The sequence below is a fragment of the Gopherus flavomarginatus genome, chromosome 21 (genome assembly GCF_025201925.1).
Source record: "Gopherus flavomarginatus isolate rGopFla2 chromosome 21, rGopFla2.mat.asm, whole genome shotgun sequence".
Lineage (NCBI taxonomy): Eukaryota > Metazoa > Chordata > Testudines > Testudinidae > Gopherus > Gopherus flavomarginatus.
In genome coordinates this window covers 15,675,390-15,681,389 of record NC_066637.1, presented here as the reverse complement: position 1 = coordinate 15,681,389, position 6,000 = coordinate 15,675,390, and positions in this window count along the sequence as shown.

Below are 6,000 nucleotides of genomic sequence, written 5' to 3'. Positions count from 1 at the left end.
ATTTGCGTAGGTCAGGTGCTCAGGATTTATCCCTGTTATTTCTAGGATCACCCTTCCTAAACTGGAACAAGTCCGTGTCTTGAGAACACCACTCACAATAAACACAGGTTATCAGGAAAGTCCCCAAATATCCTTTTGGGGAGCTGCACCGTTCCACCACATTATCACCCTGCGCCGTTACCACGCACCGCGCTGACTTTCTGAGGAAGCTTCATGAGGTTTCAAGGCAAGCATTGCAACGCTGGGATGTACACATTTGTCCCGTGGGTCAGACAGACAGGGAGAGGTCGCAATATAGGAAATGCCCCACCTGAGGGAGGATGGTCTAGTGGTTGGAACACTAGCCAGGCAATCTGATTCAGTTCCCTGCTCTGATACAAACTTCCCCTGGGCAAGTCACTTTTGGGATCTGGGCCATAGAATCATAGAATATCAGAGTTGGAAGGGACCTCAGGAGGTATCTAGTCCCACCCCCTGCTCAGTGCAGGACCAGTCACCAACTCAATCTCTCTCTGCCTCAGTTCCTCATGGGTACAAGGAGGATAATAGCACTTCCCTACCTCACAGGAAGTTGTGAAGATAAATGCATTAAAGATTGTGAGCTGCTCACATATTGTGGTGACAGGGGCTGTATAAGTACCTTAAATTCTTACCTCTAGAGCAGTGGTTCTTAACCTGGGGTGCACACACCCCCTGGGGGTGCGAAATGCCCTTTCTGGGGTGCAAGACATGCCAGATTTTTTTAGAAGGTAAATCATCGAAAACACAAATTAAGCATTAAATCATTAAAAAGGGGATAGACAATAAGACAGAGAATATATTATTGCCCTTATATAAATCCATGGTATGCCCACATCTTGAATACTGCGTACAGATGTGGTCACCTCATCTCAAAAAAGATATACTGGCACTAGAAAAGATTCAGAAAAGGGCAACTAAAATGATTAGGGGTTTGGAGAGGGTCCCATATGGGGAAAGATTAAAGAGGCTAGGACTCTTCATCTTGGAAAAGAGGAGAGTAAGGGGGGATATGACAGAGGTCTATAAAATCATGAGTGATGTGGAGAAAGTGGATAAGGAAAAGTTATTTACTTATTCCCATAATACAAGAACTAGGGGTCATCAAATGAAATTAATGGGCAGCAGGTTTAAAACAAATAAAAGGAAGTTCTTCTTCACACAGTGCACAGTCAACTTGTGGAACTCCTGCCTGAGGAGGTTGTAAAGGCTAGGACGACGACAACATTTAAAAGGGAACTGGATAAATTCATGGAGGTTAAGTCCATTAATGGCTATTAGCCATGATGGGTAAGGAATGGTGTCCCTAGTCTCCGTCTGTTTGTCAGAGGGTGAAGTTGGATGACAAGAGAGAGATCACTTGATTATTGCCTGTTAGGTTCACTCCTTCTGGGGCATCTGGCATTGGCCACTGTCGGTAGACAGATACTGGGCTAGATGGTCCTTTGGTTTGACCCAGTACGGCCGTTCTTATGTTCTAAGCACAGGCACATAAGTACAACTACTTTGTTTCATCAAACCTATGTATTTATTAACATCGTACATTTTTTAACGATTACTGTAGTATACAAACAAAAAGTATATCTAGGTTTAATGGGTGCGAGAACATATGTTTTAGGTTTAAGAGGTGCGAGAACATATTTTGAGAACTAAAGGGATGCAGGCTGCAGTAAAGGTTAAGAACCAGACTGTAGCTCTCTGCCTGGCTGTGCTGGGTAAGCTTTATCTCAAACTCTGGCCGTGCGAGTTTTGGGGTGCATTCTATCATGTCATACCGTATTGGTCATAATATCAGTGTCCCGGTGGGGGAGAGGGGAATGTCATGCTCTCCCTATTTGTATTTTGTTCCACTGTCTCCATTAAATCATGTATTTGTAACTAATCACAAAGTCCTAATCATTATTCTTATTATTTTACAAGCTCCTTCTCTGGCTGAGCCCGCTATGGCCGAGCATTTAGTCTGTCAGCAGCGCACTCCGCAGGTGGCAGGAACAGCTGCAGTCCAGCCGTGCAGAGCAGCAGTTTTACATTTCAGTTGATGCACTCAGGCAGCTCCAAAGCTGGTTTCATGAAATTGACATTCCACGATCGCTTACGTTTCCCACCTTTCCAGGGGAGTGCCCTCCTTCCTAGCCTACAAAATCCAGTGGCCCTTTCCCCAGGTGTCCAGTGTTCACCAATCATCTTTATTCTCTAGAACTCCCCCAGTGATGGGAACTCCATGTAGGATTCTTCACTGGAACAAGTAGCAGAAGGTCAAAGCAGGAGACAGAGATTCGGACTGTGGTTCACTGCCTGATAAGAAATAGGTCACTCTTACTGAAAGAACCCCATGATGAGCCGAAAATCCTAAAGGCCTTAGATGTTCAGAACTGGTTTCAATCCTCAGAAATAAGGCAGGAGGTGGCAAGATCCCCAGAAGTGGGCCAGAAGGCAAGGCATGCTTAGAAAGAGCAGAAGGGTTTATGACCCAGCGGTCAGGCAGGGAGATATGTGAAAAGAGACAGAGGGTCTGATACTCCCCTGCCTCGCACAGTGTATGGCCATTTACACCTGTGCACGGTGACTCCACAAGCTGCAGGACAATGGAGATTCAGGCCCCGCATGTGCCAAATGGGTGTAATGCTCCACCACCCTGAGCAGTGGCCTACAGCCTGCGAGCACACTCTCGGCCTGAGTGTAAATGATGAAAAGAGGTGCAAGGCAGTGGAGAATCAAGCCCATGGCCTTGCACACCCTGTAGCCTTTGAACATACATGAATGTGAGTTTAGTACAGGCTAAAGGTGCTGCCTGACAATTCAGGAGCTGCAGGCCCTATTCCCCCTTGTTTACATTGGTGCCAATCACTGATTTTTTTTAACATGGTTACCCTGGAGCAAAATCAGTGTATGGGGGGTGTGTGTATGTATATAGACCCAAGCCACTTGGTTACAGCAGAATAGCAGAAGGCGGATATACTGGCCACTGGATTAACAGTTTTCTGTTCCCTGACTGACCAGAGCAGGGGCTGCTCCAGGCTAATGAGAACACCTGACTCTAACTTGTAAAGAGTCAGGTGAGGTCATTAGGCTAATGTGACCACCTGACTCTAATTAAGCCCCGCTGATACTATAAAAAGAGCTCACTCCAGTCAGGCAGGGGAGAGCCAGGGAGTCAGAGGAGAGGAAGTGCGGCTGAAGGGCTGGTTAATGAAGACACCCTCAAACCATCGTTAAGGGAGCCCTAAGGTAAGGGTGAAGAAGGGAGAAGCAGGAGAGCTGTGGGGAAGTGGCCCAGGGAAATGTAGCAACTCTGGCAGTGAAAGATTGGCTGCCAACAGCTGCTACCATCAGGGTCCCTGGGCCTGAACCCAGAGTAGAGGGTGGGCCTGGGTTCCCCCCAACCCACCACTACAGGAACATCTGGGAGGGGAAGTCAGGCCCCTGTCAGGACAGGAGGCTAAACTGTTCTGAAATAAGCTCCAGGGGCAACAGAGACGGTGGGAGTTCTTTCACCAACCTCCTTGCAGGCCTATGATGAAAAGGGCTCAGTAAACTGTGACCCTGGCCCTAGAGAGAGAAGGGCTACGTGGAGGGTCACAGTGAGCCACTGAGGCTAGCATAAACCGCCTAGAAGCGCAGGACCCACGGGAGCAAGGTCAGAGCTCTGCCACAATGTATATCTACAGTGAATGTGATTTCCAGCTCGGCTTGACGTACCTGCGCCAGTGTAGTCCCAGCTGCCTGGGCGGCAGGATGGGTTAGCTGCCTCCAGGACAATCCTGCCCAAGACTCTAGAGATGTACTGGGGGCAGCTAGCACATCCTTTCACCCATGCAGCCGTGGTTACATAGCGATTTTTCATATGCTAGCCCACTCGGAGCTGGCACAGGTCCCTCTGCTCAAGCTGGGAATTATACCTCCAGCTGCAGTGTGGGCATGCCCTAATTGAGTGGTAAGTCAAGCCCTGAAATCCTCTGTGCACAGCACAGGTACCAAGACAGCAGGCTTCCCCTCCACTGCCTCACCATCCCCATTCATAAAGGGCCACCTGAGAGGCTCATTTGGTTTCTGTGGCCTAGTCACGTCCTTGTCCCGGCCCTGCCCCTGCAGACGAGAAGCCAGTTGTGATGGTGGAATTTTATGCAGATGGAGATTTGTGCACTAGGAACTAGCCTGCGACCCCCCAAACTCATGCCATGCAGCTGGCCAAACCACCTCCAAGCATTGAGATGGACCAGATTCAGACCAACAACCTGTGGAGAAAGGCCCACGCACAATCCCCTCAGGCACCCAGATGCCCAGCTCTGAAAGAGCTAGTCTTTGCCAGGAGCGAAACATCCTGAGGAATTTCTCCTTCGCCCCCAGTGGAAACTCACAAGGGACCAGACAGGGTAGTGCCCTCCCATGGCATGGTTGTAGTGGGGGTAGACACAGGCTGGGCTGTGAAGCATCACTAAAATGCATCTTTCCCCTGCCTCTCTCTGGAAATTCCCCATCGAACCAGCGTGGCGGCGTTTGGCATCTCTTTTGAGAGCTAGCTCCAACCGGAAAATAGCTGGTGTCCTCCAGAGCATTGCGATGGCTGCACGGTAATTGTTTGGTGCTGCCCACATGCTGTGCGGCAGATCCAGCAAGTCTTGATTTCTGGGCCCCTGGCCCTAACCAAAATCGGGAGCAAGGAGCCCCCATGTTCTTCAGAACAGACAAGACAAGGCCCTGCTTCCTCAGGGCAGATACTGTCTGCTTGTCACCTGCAGCTGTGAGCTGGCTCTGAGAGCTTTTATTATCTGTACTCCAGTAATCCCCAGGGGCTTCAACCAAGGATTCGGCCCCATTGTACCAGGTGAAGTACGGACATAGTCAAAGAGACACTCCCTGTGCTAGAGAACACCAAGTGTGCATCAGTTTTACCTGCCCATTTTCAGATGTTACCAGCTTCTTCCAGAGATGAGGTGGGGGAGAGATACATCTTTTGTAACGAACTTGCTTGTGTGTGTGTGTGTGTGTCACTGCCCACTGTGGTGTAGACTCAGACGATTCTGTTGTGTGTCATAGCCCTGCTATAGTTAATGAAGATTCTCCTTTAGCACAAGTAGTTGGGGACTGAGCTTTCTAGTGCCGTGAATTTCAGATGGGCCATAATGTGCAAGATATTGACAACCAGGATGTGCTATGGGTCATAGATTTGTTAATGTTCGCATCATATGTGTATGGATTTTACGAATCATGGAGACAGGCTGAGTTTAATAGCTTTATTATGTTTAAATATGGACACATACACGCCCTCTGCATGTTATGTGATGTGTGAGATCCAAAAGGAGGGAGTATCTCTAGGGTAGCACTCCACATTACTTTGTGCAGAAGAGGGCAGGCTAGGTTGAGTATATCATGGCACAATAACCAGATCAGCCCGTATCCAGTTTGGGTTTTTCTTTAGGGGCATATGTTCCAAATTAGTTTCGCATGGAGTGTGGAGGCGCCTGGACGGGAAGCCAGGTAACCACAGAGCTTCTGAAGCAGCCATCAGACTTGAAGCTCAGAGCTGTCCACGTGAAAGTCTGGGAATGCAGCCCTGGCTAAGAAATAAAATCCAACGTTCACCTTCTCTTAGCTGTAAGTTCTGCAAGAGCATCTTCCACCTGAGATGAGCTTAACCCAGAGCCTACTGATGTGACTAGGAGAGTTGGGTTTAGTTCAGCTGCTACCTCTAGATGGCTAGGATCCCGGTTCAGACCAACTGTGCCAACACAGGATCCATGTGTAATCTCTACTAGGAGAATGAGTCTTTGGTCCCTCTCTAGTGTCTGGTCCACTAAGAGGATAATCATCTACTATGGCTGACAGCTTGGCAGGTTTCTATAGAGGCTCATACAACCTGGGTTCAAACTCCACTGGTAGCCCAAGGGCAGTGAGATTATTATAACCACACTGGGCCTAACTCTGACCTTGCATCCGTTTGACTCCTCCCTTTTTAGTGGCTCTCATCCTGCTTTACACCAA